This window comes from Thamnophis elegans, chromosome 11 (assembly GCF_009769535.1).
Source record: "Thamnophis elegans isolate rThaEle1 chromosome 11, rThaEle1.pri, whole genome shotgun sequence".
Classification (NCBI taxonomy): Eukaryota; Metazoa; Chordata; class Lepidosauria; order Squamata; family Colubridae; genus Thamnophis; species Thamnophis elegans.
Window position 1 is genome coordinate 33,362,955 of NC_045551.1, and position 24,247 is coordinate 33,387,201.

The 24,247-nt window shown below is 38.2% G+C and overlaps 1 protein-coding gene across 8 annotated transcripts in view; it reads right to left on the bottom strand.

The window, feature by feature from the left end:
- Positions 1 to 24,247, bottom strand: part of INPP4A (inositol polyphosphate-4-phosphatase type I A) — a 122,593-nt gene that overhangs the window by 83,819 nt on the left and 14,527 nt on the right. For all 8 annotated transcript variants that reach the window (XM_032226339.1, XM_032226340.1, XM_032226342.1 and 5 more), the window contains exon 2: positions 1,257 to 1,430. The gene's annotated coding sequence lies outside the window, so the exon portion shown is untranslated. The remainder of the gene's footprint in view (positions 1 to 1,256; positions 1,431 to 24,247) is intronic.

Consider the following 24,247-nt stretch of genomic DNA (forward strand, 5'->3'; position numbering starts at 1 on the left):
TTGCCCGTATTACATACTTGCATCCAAATACCTCTTTCTATAATGCTATACTGACTTGTTATATTATCCTGCAGTGACAGATTCTTCTTTTAATTCTTTTAACAAATGTTTTTTTTTTACCTTACACTAGGGGTCTCCCACTCTGGCTGCAGGTGTGAATTTAACCTTATTTTATTTTTTAAAATGATATGGTCATCTATAAAACCTTATATACATCAAAATAGAACCATATTAAAACCATATTAAAAATAATCATAATCCAAAACCAAAGAAATGAGTCAAACTCTTAACAAAGAAGGCATTCAAAACAAATTACAATTGCAACAACATACAATAAGATTTTGTTTCATCCTGGTGCTAAAGCCCTTCATACAGAAAAATAAATAAATCAGATCCTAGGTCCGAGCCTGATTTAAAATGTACTACTCCTTTCTTCAGTTTATTTCCTGAACCTTTCAGGCAGCATCAATTTTTAACATGTTTCATTTTGACCACAAGAGGAACAAAATGAACAGGAAAGACTGTAGAAAGCTAACAAAGTCGATATTCTAAAATAGAAAGCAAAGGATTTTCAACTTTGCTCTGAAAAGATTCTTACTTCAGCAATTATAAATTCTGCTACTCTAACACATGATATAGAAAGACATGCAGATCTTTCATATCTTCAATTCACATGTAACTTTAACTAAGCATGCTGGGTTTCATCTTGACTCCTTGAATATTTGAAATGATCACTAAAAGGCATATTCTCCTATGCTGTCTCACCACTCGTAATTACTGCAAATCCTTTAGGAAAATTGATTGGATGTAATGGATTTTTTCATTTAGAAACTTTTGATAATCTTCCAGAGATCTTCGGTCTTTCTTTAAAAACTGCTTCAGTAAACAGTATCACCACAGAGGTTTGACAGCATGATCTTTCATTTTCCAAGGCTTTTAGCACTCAAAAAAATCATGTTGTAATCGCTTTTATTAAAACTAAGTGCCATATTCTGTACTTGAAAAAATACAGAAATATAATCAAGTGCTGTAATAAGGAAATTTTCAAAGGGAAAAAACAAAGCCAGATGATCTAAAAGAATCTTATTTCTGCTAGCAATGGAAGGGTAGAACCATTTTTTTTTTTACATTTGCAAAACTGGATTGGAATCCTACTCTGAATCAAAACCAGTTCAACACGGATGTTACAGATGCTTGGTAGAAAATGCCTTATCCCTCAGCTATGCCTAAGCTAGGATAATAAATTAAAAGGTTACCTTTCTGGTTTGTCAAGGAAAAGCTGAAAATCACAGAGTAACTAGAGCCTATTTAGCACTTGCTCAATATAATTGCAGAATGCGAAATGAGCCTTGGTCATGTTGCTTTAATTCATTTTCCACAGATATCACATCAATCTGGCTGCCAATCTTTCTGATGCTTTTACATGAAATCTGAAATACAAGCAAAGAGACTATTTGGTCATTGTTTAAATATTTGCAGAATGCTCTGATCAAAACAAAGTCCAAAGCATGTCATTCAATATCTTACTGTTATTATTTAAAAGTATCCCCATGCATCAATAAATATTTGATCAAATTAATGAATATTAATGGGGAAAAGTTCTCTTAGGCCAAGATATTCTGCAATAGAAAAGGAATTTAAAATTTAATTACAGGTCAGAACTTCTATGGTTCAAAAATGTTACTTCTAGAAGTCGTAGCATCACCTTCCCTGAAAAACTATTGTGGCAAGAGTTTGCATAGCCATTGCCTCTAGAACTCCTTGAGAAATTTCAACCAAACTTGGTATACAGATGATTTACTCTCTGAAAAAAAAATTGTAGAGGTAAGACACTCCTAAAACCCCAGTGTGTGTGTTCTCTTAAGGTACAGTCTGTTGTACCTTAAAATGGCTTCTACTATACTGCCATAAAATGGCTTCTACTGTACAGCGCAGTGGAGTCGCCGTGGTAACAGCTTCACAATACTCCACAAGGGGGCTCCCTCTGGTAAGGGGGAAAATCCAACATTAGAAATTATGTTTGGCCTGGACATTTTCCCTCTATAAATAAATACCCAGACAATGCTGGGTTAGCTAGTAGAATATAAAATTGCCACTGCAAGTTTAGGCATCTAATCCATTTCAGCTGCATTCTGTATTAGCATCCAGGTTTGCCACTTTTATTTCTAAAAATTTGGAAATTAGCTGCAAGGAAAGGTGAGAAACCAGGTCCCTCAGAATGAGAACTCTTTTGCAATTTGGTTCAGTGATTTGTAAGATTCTATATTTCAAATTACACCTAGAAGAACATAGCAAGGTAAAGTATGTTCAAAAACATACTGTCCTATTTAAAATATATATTTGTGAAGAATACATATGATTCATGAAAACAAATGCACTAGAAGAGAGGGTATACAAAATTACATGCAATAATTTGTGCATCTATTTTCTGTCAAATGTGGAAAAAAATGGGCCAAATTCGCAGCTCACAATAAAAAAAAATTCAGCACAATCAAATTGATAATAATCAGAAATAAGGCATGTATGCTTCCTCATTCTTCCCCCCCATTAAAAAAAGAATAAAAACTAGCACAGCTGAAAGAATTTCAGTACAAAGAAGCAGTTAATTTTCCATTTGCAAAACATTTGAAACTAAACCACACACTTTCAAATGGCACAGGTATAGACTTAATACAACAGCTGTGTGTAAAATATACACACAAAAAAGAATCTTGTGTATGCATGGCCTTAATTATGGTTGAAACTACACCAACACAAAAATCCAATCTAAAAAGGAGTTCTTCAATGGATTTGGCACAATAGTTGAACTCTCATAAACATCCCAATCATAAAAACAAGAATATCAGATTTTAACTAAAAAGAAATCTGCTTTTTTAATACATTGTGATTTTTTCTGATTATCTTAAGTCAAAATGAAAATTGACACCTCCAGGGAATTATGTATAAAACTACCAGGGACGGTGCAGTCAGGGGAGGCAGGGTCTCACCACTGTCATGATGAAAAGAAAAGGAAAATTAAAAGGAAAAAGGCAGAGGTAGTTGCTGCCAGAGTCACAGTGGATGACTCTGCTTAGTGCTTAACTGCAGGAGGAGGCGAGAGAACCACGTGCCTCCTTTACTCTATCTTTATGATCACTTGAGCAGAGTTAAGGGTTAAAAGGTGAAAAATTCCTTATGCAAAGGAGGCACGTGGTTCTCTCGCCAAGTCCTGCTTTGGCAGCAGCAGCTTTTGCCTTTTTCTTTTTACATTTTTTACATTTTCATCATGGCAGACAAGATGAGAGTTGAAATCCTCTGTGACATAGCTGGAAAAGGTATGTGGGTCGGACGGAGGCATCTCACGTCTATGGCGGACATAAACGCGAGATGCCTCTGTCAGGGACAACAGCGGGGATGCTGCTTCTCACCGCTGCCGCACTCTGCCGCCTTGCCCCCCGCCTCCTCCGCCCCCGCCGCTGTGTCTGACAGAGGCGTCTCATGTCTATAGCGGACATAAATGCGAGACATCTCTGTTGGGGACAGCGACGGGGACTGCTTCTCACCGCCGCTGCGCTCTTGCCTCACCAACCGTAAATCCCACCGCACGTCACTACTTATTTCTTGCACAGAATCAAGATACAATCCTAAAGAGTGACTTACTGAATATCATTCTTTCCTGTCATTTGACTGAAACCTACATTGCTCACCACAAACACAACTTATTTAACTGCAAAGACTTATCCATCTAGCTAGACTATCATGTGGAATACAATTGAACAAATCTAATAATTGTCTTTTGCCAACTCCAGACAGCCAGTTTGATCTAGTGATCATTAGGCTACAAAGCTGGAGACCGTGAATTCAAATCCCATTTTAGCCATGAAAGCCAGCTGGATGATTTTGGCTAATCTCTCTCTCGGCTCAACCTCTCTCACAGCGTTGTTATTGTGGGGGGGAAAGGAGAACGAATGTGTGTTGGATATGTTCATCAACTTGAATTATTTGTAAAAGTAATAAAAGTGGGATTCAAACATACAAATAAATAAAAATACAAATTATGGAAATCCCCTTTGAAGGAAGCCTCTTAACCATTAAACCTACACAAAGCTTTCAGCAATACAATCCACAGAGGAAGTCATACTTCTTTCTTTCTAAAAGGAAAAAAGGTGTCACTTCTCAAGTTTTATCTAAGAAAACATTTTTTTTTTGACAATTTGCATCCTGACTAAATGAACATCTGCTAGGACAGTGATGGCTAACCTTTTTTGGCTCGGGTGCCGAAAGCACACATGCCCACACCCATAATTCAATACCCCCTCACATCCCGCTGTGCATACATGCACGATCCTCCCCCCCTGGCCTCCTGAAGCCTGGGGAGGGTGAAAATGCCCCCCAGCCCCCCTGGAGGCCAGAACTTCCGGTAGGCATGGTAGGCCCGTTTTTTGCCGTCCCCAGGCTCTGGAGGCTTTCCTGAAGCCTGGGGAAGGTGAAAATGACCTCTCCTGGTCCTCCAGAAGTCCTTCAAAGGCCAAAAATGAACTAGCCAACTAAAGCTCCCAGAATTCCACATTCATAGAGTTGAATTCCATGCATCTTAAAAAATTGCTGAGGCTGATAACATTGAACTAAAGGAACTTTGTACAGTTAGTCCTCAATTTACAACAGTTCATTTAGTGACCATTTAAAATTACAATGGCACTTTTTTCAGTGACTTATGACCATTTTTCACACAACCATTGTAGCATCCACAGGGTCAAATTTGATTGCTTGGCAATTAGTTCATTATTTATGACCATTGTAGTGTCCTGGGGTCATGTGATCCCCTTTTGCAAACTTCTGAAGAGCAAAGTCAATGGGGAATTCAGATTCACTTAAAAACCGCATTATTAAACAAATTCACTGATTCACTTAATCACTGTGACAAGAAATATCTTAAAATGGGACAAATTCACTTAATAAATGTTTCACTTGGCAACATAAATTTTGGGCTCAATTGTCGTCGTAACTCGAGGTCTACCTGTATATGGATTAATCCACTGCAGTTTCCATACAAGCTTTATAGTTGTGTTATAATCTGCTGTAAAAACTTACACTATGCCGCATATAAGAATGCAGAAATATATGGTACAAAGTGAACGAAAATTGGTCCCCACCACAGCTGATAAATGTATACCGGTAATAAATTTGCCCTTACTATAGAAACTATACTGAATGGACTCAATCCTGAATTTTACATTTTTAATCCAGACTATTGCAGAATGGTCAATATCTGATTTTAGATAAAATCAGAATTTATTACAGTGGATACAACAACACAGATATTCCCACAAAGGCCAAATTTTATGAAACACTGCAGTCCCATGTGATAACTGAAAGTGTTCTGCATTGAAGAAAAGCGGAATTAAGTGGCTTTTCCCTTCTTAACCACTTCCTTCTTTCCAAAACCTTTGCCAGCAGCATTTCCCTTCTACAAAATAACTGAATCCCAAATAAGAGATGGCTGCGAAAGTCAAGGGGTTTTGCATATCTAAACAGCACTAAGATTTTCTTTTCTCCGTCTCCTTTTTTGTTGTTGTTAAGCATTATTTTAAAAAAGAAGGCATTGGGTAACAGCATGATATATTTTGTTACAGGAAGATTTCCTGAGCTTCTTGCCCAAATGAACTGGAGTATAACAAATAAAAAGTGAAACAACATATATTAGCAATAATCTTAAAGATACCAAATCCTGTTTATTCAAATACCTATTTATTACACGGCAAAATACCCAGAAGCAAACATCAATTCAATGTTTATATTGTATTTATGCAATATCTTTCACGTCCAAAGTATCACATAGGCAATATCTAAATAAGATGAATATGGGAATTATTATGTTTCTCCATTACTTCAGTGGGAAGCTTATTCTATTTTTTGTGTCTCTGACAGTGGTGGGTTTCAAAAAATTTTAGAACCTCTTCTGTAGGTGTGGCCTGCTTTGTGGGAGTGGCTTGCCAGCCATGTGACCAGGTTGGAGTGGCTTGCCAGCCATGTGACTGGGTGGGAGTGGCTTGCCAGCCATGTGACTAGGTGGGCGTGGCCAACTTGTAAAATGTGGTGAAACTCACTTAACAATGCTCTTGCTTAGCAACCAAAATGTTGGCTCAGAAACTCTGGCATTTGAAGCATGCAAGTCTTAAAGCTGTCAAGTTACAAGACCCTTTCACCCCTAACCGTTTAGAGAAAAAAAAACCCAGGGGTGTTCAAACTTGACAGCTTTAAGACTTGTGGACTTCAACTCCCAGAAGTCCTCCTCCAGTCATGTTGGCTCAGGAACTCTGGCATTGAAGTGTGCAAGTCTTAAAGCTGTCAAGTTACAAGACCTTTGCACCCCTAACCCTTTAGAAAAAAAATCCCAGTGGTATTCAAACTTGGCAGCTTTAAGACTTGTGGACTTCAACTCCCAGAATTCCTCCTCTCGCTCTTCATCTTGATGATGTGCGGACGGGCGGGGGGAGGGAGCTGGAACCGGTTCTAAACAGCACTGTAGATTTGTGGAACCTCTTCTATAGAAGAGGTTAGAACTGGCAGGAACCCACCCCTGGTCCCTCAGTAATGCATGATTTCTCAAGACTAGCTTGGACTGCACTGAGTGAAGACGAATTGTCTTGATTTACACACAAAATATATATTTAATGTATACAAATAACAAGCTTCTTTTTTTAATCATCTTGTGGGACCACTTTACATAGCTGTCCATGCATGATCCATGAATTGGACACACCTGCTATAAGGTCTGTTTTAAATAAAAACTTTTATATGTCTATTCTATGTCTAATACTACAAAGAAATAAGCTTCAATCCATTCCTACCCAAAACATTCAGATATATTTGCAATGCTGCAGTACAGATTTTCTTAAAAACAGTGCTACTCATAGTTAATTATGACAGTATATCTTAGAAGGATTAGATTAATTAATTATTTAATTTTAATTAATTTGTTAATATCTGTTGTTATTTTAATTGTATAAATTCTGGAGACACTCTTTATGGATTTTGTTAATGCTTTTTTTGCTCCATTTCTTTCCTATCTAATCATTACCATATTTATGGATGAATATAATGCATTTTATGTAATATTATATTTCAATATTATTAGATGCTATTACAGTTTAACATTTCAACAACTGGCCATCTAAAACCAGAAATATATTTATCCCTAATGTTATGAGGAGGACAACAAAGGAAATCATTTCATTTTTGCAATATGAATATGAGCAAATCATTTACTAAGTGCAAAAAAGGAGTGCCACCTTCAAGGAACTTTCAAAGTTCAAACTGTAACTCTTTTCTCCAGTTGTAAGTCAATTCCTAAATTGTAAATATTTGAAGCAAGAGTTTGCATAACTAGGAAGACAAATCCCAGTTTGTTCTTGTTCTAGTTTAAATCCTACATTAGGGATGAAAAATCCGTTGGGTGACTTTCAGCCAGTCACTCCGTCTCAGCCCATCCCACTGCACAGATTTGTTGTTGTCAGGAAAATAGGAGGGGGAACAGAGACGTGCGGTGAGCTTCATGGCCGGTGAGGAAAGTGCGAAAACCCCACCAAAGCCCTGGCGCCGCGTCCGCCATAGAGCGGGACCGGGTCGGGACTTTAAAGTCCTCCCGCCGGGGCCCTGAAGTGGAGGTCCGCTCATCTCGCCAGCCGGCGCGCGGACGCTCCATGAGGGAGAAGAGGGCAAGCGTTCAGGTCCTCCCCTGGGAGCGGCTGCGGCGGCTCCTGCGGTCCCCTGGCTGAGGAAGCGCTCGCTCGGCGGCCACTCCGATCGGGCAGGGAAGCCCCCCCACGCTGGCTCCCCTTGGCACACTTGAACACTGCTCCTGCCGGCCCAGGTGTTGCCCTTCCCCAGGCGCCAAGCCAGGTGTTCCAGGGTTAAAGTCCCCCGCCGCCGGGGAGATCGTCCGTCTCCCTCCGGGGAAAAGGCACAGCCATGGAACCCATCTCGACGTGCAGGGCACGGGGAGGGGCGCAGGGCTTCTGAGAGGCCCTGCTGGCGGGCGACGGCTGCACCCTTCTCTGCTGCCTGAGCGACCCCGAGAGCGGCGTGGGCCCCAACTCCATCTTCGACACTAGCGATTCCCACGAGTGGCAGCAGTATCGCTCCAGTGCCCGCCAGCTGAGTGCGTGGAGAGAGAGCGTGCGGAGTGGGGCCGGCCAGCTTCACAGAGAAAGGGAGGGCGGCAGCTGTGGACGCGGAGGTCCCACTCCCACCCCACCCCTTCTCCCTCTGCCGGGGTAGGGAGCTGGGGCTAGGAAGGCCGCCCACCCCCAGAGGCTGCCCCGTGGCTCAGGCGGCTGACCCTCCACCTTCTCTCCACAGGGCTGTGGTCTCTGACCTACAAGCAGGAGCTCACAACACTGCTGCACATCATGGCCAGCCGCGGCTACCTAGACTGTTTGCGCCACCTGCTGCTGCGCGGAGCTGAGGTGGATCTGGCGCCCGGTGGACAGATGCCTTGCACGCGGCTTGCGCAGCAGCCACCACTGACTGCATCCGGCTGCTGCAAGAGCAAGAGCTGAGTGCTCGCCCTGAGCAGCTGGCTGCGGAAGAGGAGGGGAGGGGGCTTCGGAAAGCTTTGGTGTGTTTGAAAGTACCCAGCCGTTAGGTCGCCAGAGCCGGGTTTCCATGCCGCATTTCCCCCCTTTTGGCTTTTTGAATTGTTGCAAAACAGGGCAGCTGCACTCCACGCAGGCAGGCAGGCAGGCAGGCAGGCAGCCCCTCCCTCCCTGCCACTCGCGGTTCACCTGGTCGAGATTAAGCCTCGATCATCGAGGTCTATCTTGACACGTGCCTGAGGGCCCAAAAGGCAGCATGCCGTTCCCTCCGGCCAGCGCTCCGCTTACCTTCTGCTCGGGCTGAAGTTTGCTCGAAGAACTGACTCCTCCCACCCAACGTAAGCGTGCTCAACCAACTTGAAGGCATGATTCGCTGCTCCCAGATCAGGAGGCGGGAGAATCAGTGCCTCCTTTGCATACAAATTTTTTTGCTTTTTAACCCTTTCTTAACTTTTAAAAGGCAAAAAATTCCTTATGCAAAGGAGGCCCCGAGTTCTCTCGCCTCCTCCTATAGTTAACACTAAGCACAGACTCCAAGTCACTGTGACTTGGAATCTGGTAGCAACTACCTTGGCTTTAATAATTTTTAAAAAATTCTTTAAAATTCTTTCCTTTCCCTCAGGAGACTGGTGAGGCCCCGCCTTCCCTGCCTCTAGTGACTGCACGTCCCTGAGGAGGAAGGACTATTGATTTGTTTGCCCCCTTGAGTTCAGTGGTGGGATTCACTTACCTTTGCTACCGATTCACAAATGTGAGCACGTGCTCGCTTCACTCGCAAACACCATCTGCGCATGCACAGGTCGCACATTACGTCGGGCGGGTGGGTGGAGCCTCCAGCAGCCGCCACTACCAGTTCACCCAAACCAGTAAGAACCAGCAGAATACCACCTCTGCTTGAGTTGTATATGAAAAAAGAGTGGGATAAAATTCTAAAATTTAAAACACCCCTTCTATTTCCCAAGTGAAGTGGAAAGCTTATCCCTGTTGCACTGGCTTTGGAGACACTTGGAAAGCAAACTGTTATCTTGGCACTTCCTAAGCCATTATATTAGGGCGAGCTCTTTTCATTATAATATCAGGAAAATGAAACCAACTGGTAAGTGCATTTCTGAACCTTCAGATGAGTTATAAATGAGAGTCTCTATTCCTTCAGTATATTCATGCTAGTACAAGGTTTAAAAACGGTTATACTCAAATGTAAGTGCCATTCAATATAATGTATTTCACAGTATAAACCAATATGGTAGCAAAAAGGAATGTTGGCTTGAAAGAAAGATCTTAAATTGAAGACCAAGTTTGTGTAGAATAGTACACCATGATTTTGGTTAAACTGGATTATGAGAATGCCTACAGCAGAGTAATCAATATGTTCCAAAATGCCATGTGGATTCTGACATGGACTATAAGAGGAATAAATGGTGAGAAGCATACTCACATGAATAAACACATGAAATGATTAAAAGAAGAATAAATACATTGTGTGTACAGTATATGAATCTAGAAGAAAGGGAAGGACATAATAGATCTGAGTAAATTTATGTATATTGATTTTATGTAGGGGAGATGCTAAATACAAGCAGGAATATTAAGTACATTGAGGCACTTGGTCACATCAGAGAGTGAAAGAATTGAATTGCAAATCATGAAGAATAAATGGATTGAGCAGAAAGAAAGATCAAGAAATTGTGATTGGATGGGGTGATGAAATTTTCAAAAAAAGGTAAGTGAGAAGCTTAAAAATATACCAGTATAATATAATATATGGCAAAATATATGGAAAAGTAAAAGCAACAAAGCCCATAAGGAAAGAACTACATGGAGATGTATAGTGAATAGTGGTCTTGTAAAGTAGTTTTAGCTGAATTTCCCCTTTCTCTCATTATATGTCTTTAATTCTTCTGGCTTAGTATTTCTTATTCCTTTTCTGTACTTTGTATAATGATGCTTATCTCAAACATGCATATGTGTATGTACATATATAAAACAAATAATACTATAACCCAAGACTTCATTATATTATTCTTTGCATCCCTTTGATTCTTTTAATTAGACTCCAAATCAGTAGTCTCAGTGCCAATTTGTCTAAATTTCATACATTGCACAAATGAAACTGCAAGACTTTGTTCAAAAATAGAAGAGCCAATTAAAGCACCTAAACTCCTGGAATTTCAATAATATGAGTGGTTTTGTAATAGTAATGAAACAGTACATTGGATACATAACTTTACATACGAAGATTAAAAATCTAATAATAACACTGAACAGATGTTTTAAACAATATATGCAAAAACTAACATGGTGATACTCATGCCTTTTAAAAAAAATTAGTTACCAATTAATTACAAAACTGAAAAAGGAATCTGTGTGAGATAGGGTTCTCTTGGCTATAGTTAAGAAATTAGACCCAAATAATGCTGAAATAGTATTTTTAAATTACTATATTGAGAATTTCTACACATTCTGTGTACAATAGACCTTAGGATGTTCATTCATTATTGAATGCAAGTTTCCATTAAAGGAGAATGGCCAGGTTACAAATCCATGTCCTGTAGAAGGATCCAGAACTGATTTAAATACATTCTTAAAAACCAGAGTATTCATCAATAACTCAACAAAATGAAGATTGGTATCAAGCGGAATGCCAAAGGACTTGACATTTTTATTATTAACTTAGTAGCAAAGAAAATTCAATTTGGAGATGGCATCAAATTAAGATACAGGTAGCCCTTGACTTATGGCCACAACTGAACCCCAAATTTCTGTTGCTAAGTGAGATAGTTAACTTAGTTTCGCCCCATTTTATGACCTTTCTTGCCATGGTTATATAAGTGAATCTTTGCAGTTAAGTTAGTAACATGTTGTTAAGTGAATCTGCCTTCCTCATTTAATTTGCTTGACAGAAGGTCACAAAAGGTGATAACATGATCCCAGGACACTACAACCATCGTAAAGATGACTTAGTTGCCAAGTGTCTGAATTTTGATCGTGTGGGGATGCTGCAATAGTCATAAGTATGAAAAATGGTCATAGTCACTTATTTCAGTGCCGTGGTAACTTCAAGTGGTCACTAAACAAACTGTTGTAAGTCAAGGACTACCTCTACTCTAGAAGACAAAAACAAATTTAAGTCTATCTTGATATATTAAAGTTGGACTGAAAGTATCAGTATAAAATGTATCAACACAAATGCAAAGTTCTTCACTTAAGAAAAAGTAAGTTTTGTATAGGAATAGGGTGGGTGAAAAATGAAACAAGAAAAGATCTTGGAATAATAACTGCTCACAAATTGAATATGAGTCAGCATGGCTGCTAAAAAAGCAAATGTAATTTTAAACTGCTTCAAGAGAAATCTAATTTACAAGCAACTGGAAGCAACAGATACATTATACTCTGCATGGCCAGACCTCATTTTCAGTACAGTTTTCAGTTCTGGGTATATTTAAAGATAGATTCTGAGAAAACTGGAATAATGCAGAGAAAAACAGTCAGGATGTTCAAGGAATTGGAAATTAAGGAGACACTGAAGGAACTGGGCCTTAGGAGACAAAGGAAGATTCTGAAAGCACATGAAAAATGATAAAAGCAGATGATAAAATAAAAACTTCATTGAAGGAGGTAGTATTCCTCATCACTAGATGTAGTCAACATACATCTAGTGCAGTGTTTCTCAACCTTGGCAACTTGAAGATGTTTGGACTTCAACTCCCAGAATTCGCTGGCTGGGGAATTCTGGGAGTTGAAGTCCGGACATCTTCAAGTTACCAAGGTTGAGAAACACTGGTCTAGTGATTCATCAACTTAGGATAGCCTGCTTCATTGTCTGGCGAGTTGGATTTGATGGCCTCTTCTGGGCTATATAATTCCTTGATTCTGCAATTATTTCTGTCTTTCATAACTTCTACTACTAAAAATTACAGTGCTAATTTTTTCTTTCAAGAAAGACTTGGATGAAAAAAGTAGGGTAATATATTATTGATGGTATAAATGTCACAGAACAGTGAGGAAACAATGAATGTCTGTAGATATTAAAATGAATACAGTGAAGATATACTTTGATAAGATTAACCAAATCTGAAATTGAATGGAAAAGGAGTAAAAGACCAAAGTAAAAATGGATGTAATAATACTCTGCTCCTCTAAGAATTGGAAAAGACTACATGTTAAAAAAAATCTTAAAATATATACTCAGAAACAATGAAATGATGATTTACATTGATGTACTGTATATACACAAAGAGAACACACACGCATAGTAATATTGGCATATGTTTATATCTGGCATGGGGTTTTTTTGAGCATGCACCAAAAAAAATTTCTATTAATATCTTTGGATGATTCGTAAGGAATAAATGAATAACTGAATTTACACTGGATATAGGGGAAAGGGAGTCTAGAAAATCAAAGGAAGAAGAGTCAAAAATGGAAAGTGTTGGAAACAAAGGATGATGGAAGAGCAAAAAATAAAGTGATTGTCTGAAAGACAATAGTATCAAAGGAGTAGAGTGAGGGTTTTTGACTTTGGTTATAGGCTTTTGAAGAGTTGTGACACAGAGAAGACAAAAGTGTAGGAAAGTGAAAATGAAAAGAGGAAGATCTAGTGTTGGAACAATGTGATGTGTAAAACAACAGCTTGGGAAAGAAATAATAGAGAAGAATAATTTGTTGGATAAAGGAATATTGGAGCTGGTAATGGAATAAGATAATCAGTTCTTCCATTTGGTCTGTCACATTTGATATTCTGAAATATGATGTCCAGTGATCCAATATTCTGATGTCTGCAGCAACATCACTGCCACCATTGTCATCAATGCAGTTTTACCACAATTGTGTGCTTTGTCTGCTATGTTTACCATCTCAATAGTGAGTTTTGCCTCACCACTTGGATAGGATGGCAGACAGAGTTGGGGGAGGGGCAGAGTTAAACATGACATCAGTTTATAGTTCTTGTGTTGCCATAAAAGATCAAAGTGCAGCCCCTCCCTGGATTTCATTGACTCTTATCTAGTGCCAATTTAATCCAGCAGATTCTTATGTACAGATTTGAATAAATCATCTATAATGCAAACTATAAATGATCATGATTCTTTGTGCCCTAGCAGTAACGTTATATTATGGTTAAGGTGCATCTACTGAATCTGTCCTTCTATATAGAACAGCATCCCCCAACCTTTTGGGCACCAGGGACTGGTCCTACAGAAAAAAAGAATCCATGGACTGGGAGGGACATGATTTTGCATGTTACCTACACCCCATGCATGCACAGATGAAGCTTTGCTCAATTACATGGCCCAGTACCCAATGGGCCATATACTGATACCAGTGCACAGTCTGGGGTTTGGGGACCTGTGTTGTAGAACACAGGCCAATTGTGAGAACCTATTCACAGGTAACTCTGGATCTAATGAAATGCCACAATATGCTTAACTGTAGTTTGCTGTGGCACTAAATCTTTCAGTTGAGCTTTTGATAGTAGACTGAAATATTGAGCCACATCAGATCATGGACTACCACATGATCACTGCCCATTCCTTGAGCACACAGATCCTGTTAATCTGTCAAAGAACTGTGGGCTGTGAAGTAAGAAAGCAGATGTCTCAAAACAGATATGATTTACCTCCACTGAGAACATAGTGACATGGCTATATGTGGCTTTGAAATAGAGGAAATTTAGTTTTTCTCCTTTGTAAAGCTTGTAGAAAGCTTCCTTACATCCTCAGCAGTGAACCTGAGAGCTTAACCAATTTTTTTCTCCTCAATCACTCACTCATATCTGCAAGAAAGATGTCATTAATGCCTCTTTCTAGAGGATGTTGCTGTCTTCTCTAAAGAGAATTGTAGTCTATACTTCCCTCTAATTCCTCTATTTTTGACTATAATGACCTACAGTTGAGCAGATGGTGGCCCACAACTTAAGGCACTTCTGAATAATCCTGATTATCTAGATCTGTTTCAGTGCTACTCATTGCACAAAGACCTCTTTGGTTCGTTCCCCTGTTGGACATTCTCTTGAGGAAGCAGCACAGGGGAGTATATATATATATATATATTAGCATATAAATGTAATAATAAATAAACAAAACCTTTGCTAGTACTCCTGCATCTATCAGATGCTTTGGATATCATCAATCATTATATCCTCCAAGACCATCTGAAGAAGTTGGGGGTTGGAGACATGGCTTTGTCATGGTTTTGTTCCATCCTTGTTGTGGTTGATATCACTGAAGTATACTGCTTTCTCAATCAATTTTGAAGTGTTTGTTTTAATACATAAATACCTTTATAGCTTGGGTCCTGCCTCTTTAAAGGAATGATTTGCCCAGATCACCAGCAAAATCTCAATTTATCTTCTTCTGGTCTGTTATGAATGCCATCCAGAAAGGAGGTCTGCTACAACCAACCAGGATTAGGGCTTCTCAGTGGCAACACTGGGTTTGTGGAATTCCCTCCCTGCTTGGTTTTAAGTAACTGATATTACTTTGTTAAAATATTTATTGTTATAAAGCACCAGACTGTTTTCCCAGAAACACGTGAGTATATAAGTCTGTCAGTAATTAAATTAATATGAATTGCAGCAACAAATTCCTCTAACAGCAGCACTGCTGGTTGATCAAAGAAAGAACCTTTCTAGCACTTCCTATTTCTCCCACAGTAACAAGCTGCTATAAATATCACAGATATTGTACCACACTGTTTGATATATACCTACTGAGCAATAACTAGATTTTGGAAAGAAAGTGCCCTTCAAACAGAAAAGGCTACATTACAGATCTTCACCAACTAAATTCCAGAAATGCATATCAAAACAAAGTATGAAAAAGCCCAAATCACTATATTGCAGCAATGTTATCATCAGTGCACCATGTTTCACAAGAAAAATGATTCCATTTCAAAAGAATAAACTAAGAGAAATGTAGCTGCCCTTTCACAGAAGGCAGCTTCTAAGTAAGGATTGTAATGAAAATAAACTACACTGATGCTACCATATTGAATATAATACAATTAATTAATGTTCTACCTTAACCAAGGCATAACCAGTAAATTCAGTTCAGCAGCAATCAAGAGAGTCAAAAGAAAGAATATAAAGTTGGCTTATTTGATCAAGGTTATAATGATTTTATCTCTGCTAATCCTTAATAGATTTTTGCTGATGAGGACTGACAAGGCTTTATTGATTTTATAGGTTAGAGATGAGGTACAGGAAGAAGAGATAATGTGTCGTATTTTAAGAGAAGGTAATGTTACTAAACATATCTATGCTTATATGTATGCATTAATGGTGGGTTGCAGGCGGTATGCCCCGATACAGGCATACCAGAGCCAACCCAGAGCACCGGATACTGTTCCAGTACGGTGCTCCGGAGGGCCCACCCTCGCTCCTTACCTGTGCTTTAAGCTTTTGGTGCTTCCACGCATGTGCACAGCGCGTACGACGCCTATGCAATGCTCTGCCGAGCAGATGGAGCGTCATGGAGGCTTGCGGAAGCGTTGCAGGTAATTACGATGCATGCGCGCACCATGCGCATGCATGTGGGTGACGCCAGGGACGTTCCAACCGGTATGGTTGGAACCCACCACTGGTGTGTGTGTGTGTGTGTGTGTGTGTGTGTGTGTGCATTCTAATTGCTTTTATTTCTTTTCAGCATTATTTTTTCTTTATATTCTTTTATTTCTGTTTAAATTATATTGATGCTTATTTTTTACTACTGTGTTTAATAAATTATTAAAATGTTATTTAAAAACCCAAAGAACTCTGTTCCAGTTCCAACTTTAGTAGTAACTAAAGTTCTTATATGATTTACCCATAAATATAACTAAAGTGAAAATCATTATTTTAGAGTAGTTTAATCATCCTTTGCCAGCTCATGTTAGTTCTAAATGGATACCCGGAACTTTCTGCTATTTAAACCTTACAGCTTTTGACTTAGCTATATTTTGCTTAAAGTGGTAAATGGAAATGTCTTTATTGTCAACATTTAGTGGTTGCATAATACATGTTTTTCTTGTAAAAGGCCTCCTGCAAAAATAGCTCCTACATAAAATAGCTCCTTGTTTGAGCATACACTGTATTTTGCAGGTATAATGATCCCGCTGTAGTTGCAATCCAAATGGCCAAACCAAATAGTCCAATAAGGAACATTCATTTCTAATTCAGTCTGTTTCTATGTGGGAAATACATACTGAGGGCAGAACTTAGTCCCTCAGTCAATAAAATTCTTTGTTCAGTTCCGACTGGTAGAGCACATATTTTGACACCCCCTTCTGCTGACTGAAAAAAAAACCTTCATTCCTGGAGAGTATCTGAACAAGTGCCCTGAAATTTTCATAGCAGCATTTTCTGAATTGTTTTGCATCTGCCTTCTTCTTCCTAGAGCGAGGAGTGGATCAAAAGTCATCCATCTGTCTTTGTGGCTAAGGCATCAGTAGAACTCAAGGTTGGTGTCTCAAATCCTTTATGTACAATCCCAATCTCCATTTCTGGTCTCTTCAGAAAGGAGCTTGGGAGTCTCCAGTTCATTGGAAGTGAGTCTATCAAGCCTTAATTCAGGAACCAGATATTTAGTGTATATCTTTTAAATGTGAAACATCTAAAACATCTTCTCTTTCATCACTGATCAAATGCAATCACTTCTAACATATCCTTGTTTTCATCATTTGCAATGTCCTGTGTTGGAAACACCTACATCTGATATGATTCATTTATGCATAAGCCACCTGGCAAATGCATTTACTGAATTAACCATAAGTATAAGCTACTCCAATCCATGCAAAATCCTGGTACTATATACACTACCCATTGGGAACATTACACACCATATTAATTCAGAAAAAGTTTTTTATTCAACAGATCCTGACTCTTAACACATTAATTAATTACTTCCTAGGCAGTCACCTTCCATTCCTGATTTCTTCTTTTTTAAAAAAAATATTATTTAAAAAGTTAAAGCATGGGTGTTCAAACTTTTCACTTTCCTGGGCCCCATTGAGTAAAGAGGTATTGTCTTGGATTATGTAATAAACTATACAATATGTTTAATGTATAAAAATAACAAACATACACACACACAAAAGAAGCTTCCAATTTTCTCTGCAGCAAATATAAGTAGGATTACAAAATTACCCCTTTCCTGATTACTGAACTGTTTCTATTCCCTATAATATGGCATGGATATATTCCCCACAGAGTCCTTTTTGCAGCTTGAACAATTGCTCATTAACTTCTTGTTGCTGATGTAATTGAACAATTGCTTTAGACACCATATCTGAACCAGGCCATTGTATGTCTGCACAATAGTGAAAGAAAAAACTAAGATCCAGTTAAGTATATGTCAGTGATATGCTAATTACACACTATTGTCTTCTCTTAAAACATAATTCTAAAATCATATATTGTGGAATAATTATGCACTTGTCCAATGTTCTATTCACTTATGGTTTTGCTGCACTGTTTTCTGTAAGACTAACTTGCATTCAGCAACTGTAATATTTTCAGTAATAAACTTATTGGCATGCTGCATAAAATTACATATAAAATGAAGGATCTAAATTCTAAATCCTTACATGTGAATGTATCTATTATGTAAAATGCTGACCAAGATACTTTAGTCTTTTTGTAGTGTGAGAAGAAATACTCATATAGTTAGAGTGCATGGGTACTTGTTTTTTTGTAAAATGTTGGCCATAAGCAGTGGTGGGTTTCAAAATTTTTTAGAACCTCTTCTGTAGGTGTGGCCTGCTTTGTGGGAGTGGCTTGCCGGCCATGTGACTAGGTGGGAGTGGCTTGGCAGTCATGTGATTGGGTGGGCATGGCCAACTTGTAAAATGTGGTGAAACTCACTTAACAACGTTCTTGCTTAACAACCAAAATGTTGGCTCAGAAACTCTGGTATTTGAAGCACGCAAGCCTTGAAGCTGTCATGTTACAAGACCCTTGCATGCCTAACCCTTTAGAAAAAACCCACAGGGGTGTTCAAACTTGACAATTTTAAGACTTGTGGACTTCAACTTCCAGAAGTCCTCCTCCAGTCATGTTGGCTCAGGAACTCTGGCACTGAAGTGTGCAAGTCTTAAACCTGTCAAGTTACAAGACCCTTGCATCCCTAACCCTTTAGAAAAAAAACCCAGGGGTGTTCAAACTTGACAGCTTTAAGACTTGTGGACTTCAACTCCCAGAATTCTTCCTCTTGCTCTTTATCTTGATGATGTGGACGGGCGGGGGGAGTAAGCGGGAACAGGTTCTAAACGACACTGTAGATTTGTGGAGCCTCTTCTATAGAAGTGCTTAGAACTGGCAGGAACCCACCCCTGGCCATAAGGATCCAATCCATAACAGCAATGAATTTATCAGAATGGTTCCTATCAGTTCCTCTACTACTTCCTCCTGTAAAACATGACTTATTGTCTCTTTTTATTTTTGCCTTTTTTCTGGAGAGACAGATCCCTTTACAAAAATAACTACTGTCAATAATTGCTTATGTTCTAGAAAGCTTATGAGGCCACCTGGGACCCAAAGACATTTTTTTAAATAACGGTGACACTGGAAGCTGCTGTCTATTATGCTAACTTTATTTTTAAAAAATAAAAAGTACTTAGAGTTAGGAACCTAACCATGGCCACCATCCTGGAGATTTCAGATATACATTTTCTATTTTATTTAAAGCAATGAATGGTATGAATGGTATGTTGTATATTTTCACATGCCACTGATAATATGATAGATTGGAGAGTTTTTCAGGAAAGGTAAAAATTGGGTTACATACTTTCAAAGATATGCATAGCCAGAAAAAAGGAATGGAAAATGGCTCATGTAATACTCACTAAATCGAACAATTCACAAAAATGGCTTTACCAAGTCAAATAATTTTCATTACTGAAAGAGAGAGAGAAATGCCATACTTTTTCACTATAAAAATGTATTAACTAGGCTCCAAATATGGAACAATCTTTTACATGAAAACAAAATAACACAAAATAAATCTTAACCTAGAATTCATATCTCATATCATACAAACATAGACTTTGTATAAAGTCTGACATAATCTTAATGTTTCACTTCCTGATGGAGGTTCTCTTCATTCTATTATTTCTCTTTCATCTTATCAAGTCTATACTTATTCCTTCTCTTTCAGTTATCAGATTTTATGCCCAGCATAGGCAATAAATCTTGATTGTGCAGAAACGTCAGCCATATTTAGGAACTTGGTTGCTGCATAAATTCACTGATGCAACATGGACAGATGCTTTATTGCAGACAAGATAGAAGCCTTATAAATAGAGAAGGCATACCTATTGCAGAACACAGAAATCAAAGCCAATATAATTGTAGCTGCTTCACAGTTTACATTCTAGACCAGGTATATCTAGCATGACTGACTGGGGAATTCTGGGAGTTGAAGCCCACTAGTATTAAAAAGTTGTCAAAGTCGGGCAGCCCTATTCTAGGCCTTCCCTCCAACTTTTCTGAATCTATGAAAACAGATCTTTTTCTGGCCCAGACTGGGAACACCTGCACAATATTTCCATTCCAATTTAAGTCCAGCCTGAGAAGTGCTGATTCTCATCAACTTCAGCCCTTAAAAGAGCCTTTTAGGGAAGGACAGAGCTGTTCCTTATAGTTAAAGAAAAAAGAAAGTACAGCTGTCAGAAGCAACTCAATTCTAATGTATAAACAGCTAGCAAGCCAACATTCATGTGTTTTTTTCTGCAAAAATTATTGCAATCTATATGTGACAGAGCCTGGCAATCTAGGACAGTTCAAGGATAAATTCCAGAACATTCATTTTACTACAAAGCTTGAAAAGCATGAACAAGAAAAATATACATTTAAACATACTACAATCCTTTTCTCTTAATGACCAAAAGAAACTTAATGAGATATCTATCATACATCAGGAGTTTTTTCTGTGCCTTACAGAAAAGAACAGCCACAAGTACTTATACCTCAGTCTTCCACAACACGTTGTCTAAAATGAGTTTATTCCTAGCCTGCATCACCCAACCCAATCTGGGATGATAGGATCTGTGGACCCTCGGATATGGAAACCTGATCAACAACCCATGTCTTTATCTTCAAAAGCAGACATCAGTTTTTAAAGGAAAATATACTGACCCACATTTCTGCAAAAAATAAAAAAGTAAATTAAGTTTGACAATCAAACTTAAATTGACTTTACGCCTTTGGGAAATTTCTCAAAAACTAGGCCAAGTCAAAAGAAAAACGCCGCACACCTTCCAGAAATGCTACTCTTTGACTGCAAATGGGCTGCAGAGTCACTGGATTGTTTCATATTTCCAAATTCTACAGATATTGATAACTCTTCAGAAATTCAGCTTTGAATCAGCAGCTTATTTAACTCAAAGGAAATATCCCCCAAGCCTGGTAGCTCATTACCTGAATCAAACTAAAAATAAATAACTTTAGAAAATAAAACTATCCAAGAGTATACATCTTTAAATGCGTGTTTAAAACTGTATATCCCAGAATTGTTAAATCAAAAATTTAAAAGGTCCCTGACAAAGTAAAAAATAAAGCCAAATAATATGCAAACTTTCTTTCATAGAAGCTATCCCTTTGAGGAGCAGAAAATCCCAATGTTTCCCCCATGGATGATATTATGTTAATAATAAGTGGGTAATAATATTTTTCTTGCTTGATATGGTAATCTTTTCATGAGTGATTTAAAAATACCTTTTAATCCACTTACTTGTAAGCCACCCAGTATGCTGGCAAACTTGTGGCTCTCAAAATTTCAGAAATAAATAAAATGTGCTGTTTTCTTTCTCTTTTGAAATCCAGGCATTTGTGTTCATTCTGTTGAGAGCTCAGAACGTTCCCCTAGCCCTAAGAAATATCATAAAGCATAGTTTTATATTAAGGCACATTGCTAGACAGCAGTTAAGTGATTAAAAAAGAATCATAAATAGTAGTTTTGTTTAAAAACTTGTAGCTATGACATATAAAAAGAGAACCTTCATTTTTAGTGGAATATTCTTTATTTTTTATTGAATTTGTGCCTTATATTTCTTATGCCTTTGTTGTGAGCTTTCCAGTAACTTCTATAGTAGTTGCACTTAGGTTTCATCTCTAGAAAGTTAGCTTTTCTGCTCCTCAGAGGGATGCTGTTCCATGAAACAGGCACTGCTCTGTTTCTGCCTCTAATTTTTTTAGATTTTTTTCAAAAGGACATTAATGAATCACTATATCTTCGTACTCATTTATTGCATATACCGTAAGAAATTGCAGGAATAAAAGCAATCACCAATTGTAGAGTTCTCTCCATACCATCAAGTGTCTCATAATGAATTCATTTAGCCTTCATCCCAAATTTAGGACGAATGTTAAAACTAGGTTACACCTATATGGCACACTAGTGACTTAAGCAAATTTACTTTTTCTCTTTTCATTATTACTGGGCATGTATAGAATAGCAAGGATGCAATGGCTCAGTTGCTAAGATGCTGAGTTGTTGATCAGAAAGGTCGGCAGTTCGAATCTCTAGTGCCATGTAATGAAGTGAACTCCCATTACTTGTCCCAGCTTCTGCCAACCCAGCAGTTCAAAACCACATAAAAATGCAAGTAGAAAAATAGGAACCACCTTTGGTGAGAGGGTAACAGCATTCCATGTGCCTACGGCATTTAATCATGCCAGCCACGTGACCACAGAGACATCTTTGGATAGCGCTGGCTCTTCGGCTGAAACAGAGATGAACACCGCCCCCAAGAGTCAGGAACAACTAGCACATATGTGCGAGGGGAACCTTTACCTGATGAAATAGTAGAATTATGTTTTTCTTGGATAACTTTCATTGAAAAAAAATGTCCAAATTATTTGCTGCACTCAAGAACTATTGTGAGAGAAGCCAGGAAGGAAGGGGCAGAAACTCTCCTTTCCTCAAATTGTTAAAAGTTTCTACTTGAAGCATGGTATTGTGGCCTGATTTTAGATGACAAAGAGACTGATTTTAGACAGTTATTTTTCTGTTTGTAAGTTATTTACTTCTCCTTTGTTAACATACAACAATGTCATATTTTCTGTTAATACTATCAGTATCTATTGTTATTGACATAATCATTATTACACATGAATTCCATTTTGGTGGCACAATCACATTATTATGGTTCATCACACAGTCAGTCAGATGTTTAAAATGAATTTGGCATTCTTATCCACCTATTGAATCCTTCCCAGGGATCTAGGATAGGCAGATACTGTTTGTTGGATGGCATTAAAAGTTCTGTCACAAGATGTAAGCTGTTCTAAGTAACTTTTGCAACTTGACCGCTGGAGATTTTGTCAATGCCAATGTTGTTCAGGTTCCAGATATTTTTGATGGTTATATTTCACCAAAAATGTGGTCTATTTTTAAGAAAAACAACCACCATAATAAAAATAAGCACAGGCTGACCACATGCTGCCACTTTACTACATGCCACCCATATAATTCACATTTTATTTGTAACTTACTGTAGATAGATAAATTCATACATATGGTATATCTCTAAAGAACATTAATTCTATTTTTGTTACCATTGAAAAGAAGTCTAGTAATCTTTGGGCAGAATTTATTTTGAAAGGCTTGCAGGGAAAATTATAAAATGCAGCTATCTATAGTAATTTTTTAAATCAAATATGCAACATTCTTCAGACACCTGGTGTTTTCCGTAAGTTTTTAAAACGCTTAAAGTTGGACAAAAATATATCTAGAAGTATAACAAGAAGGAAACCAGTGATATAATGAAACCAAAAACCACCAGTTTTTAAATTTAGAAGTATGCAGTTAAGAAAACACCCTCTTATTATTGAGCATTTCCTATGGATCATACTGGGTAGCAGATTTCACATTAAGAGAAGTAAAAGTTACAAGAGATAGAGACTTAGAAGTCAGGGAGGCTATCACAGGTTAATGTAGCCATTATAAAGAGGAAGGAAAGTAGAAAAGCAATCAGTAGATGAAAAGATAACCCAACAAACCAAAATTGTAACAAAAGTAGATTAACTTTTGAAGAGACTTCACAATAATGTATTTCATTTTTGACACCATGTTGCATAGGCAGTGCCACATAACCTCAAAGCAACTGATACAGGCTTATGAACCATGACTACAGTCAAAGCCGCATATAGGTAAAAGTTGAATATTTACATTTTAGTCCACAGCACTATCTATAAATTAAAAACTTTGACTTGGATCCACAGTGATCACCATGCAAACACAAGTGGTAGCAGACACAGCATTTTATTAATGTGCATTAGGTTCTAAGGCAATGCAATACTTCTATATTGCTCTGAAGTAAACCACAAACCACAAAAGCACCTTGGAGATAGACAGACAGACAGACAGACAGGAAGGCAGACAGATATATAGATATATATAAAACAAGACATGGAAAAGAAATTATTGTTGGGCATGTAGCTACATGAACTTAAACCAGTGGTGGATTTCAAAAATTTTCACTGCCAGCTCGGTGAGTGTGGCTTGGGGGGGGGGGTGTTAGTGTCCAAATTAGTCCTAATCTGACTATTCTTTGAAATAAATTCAAAAATGTCCTATAATATTTGGGAGTGGGGGTTAATTCCAAGCATACAAACTGAGCACAGTCTAGGTTTTGCCGATCAACATTCCAAAATGCAAAACTTCTCCTTACTGATTCTAGGGGAAACCAGTCCCCTCAGA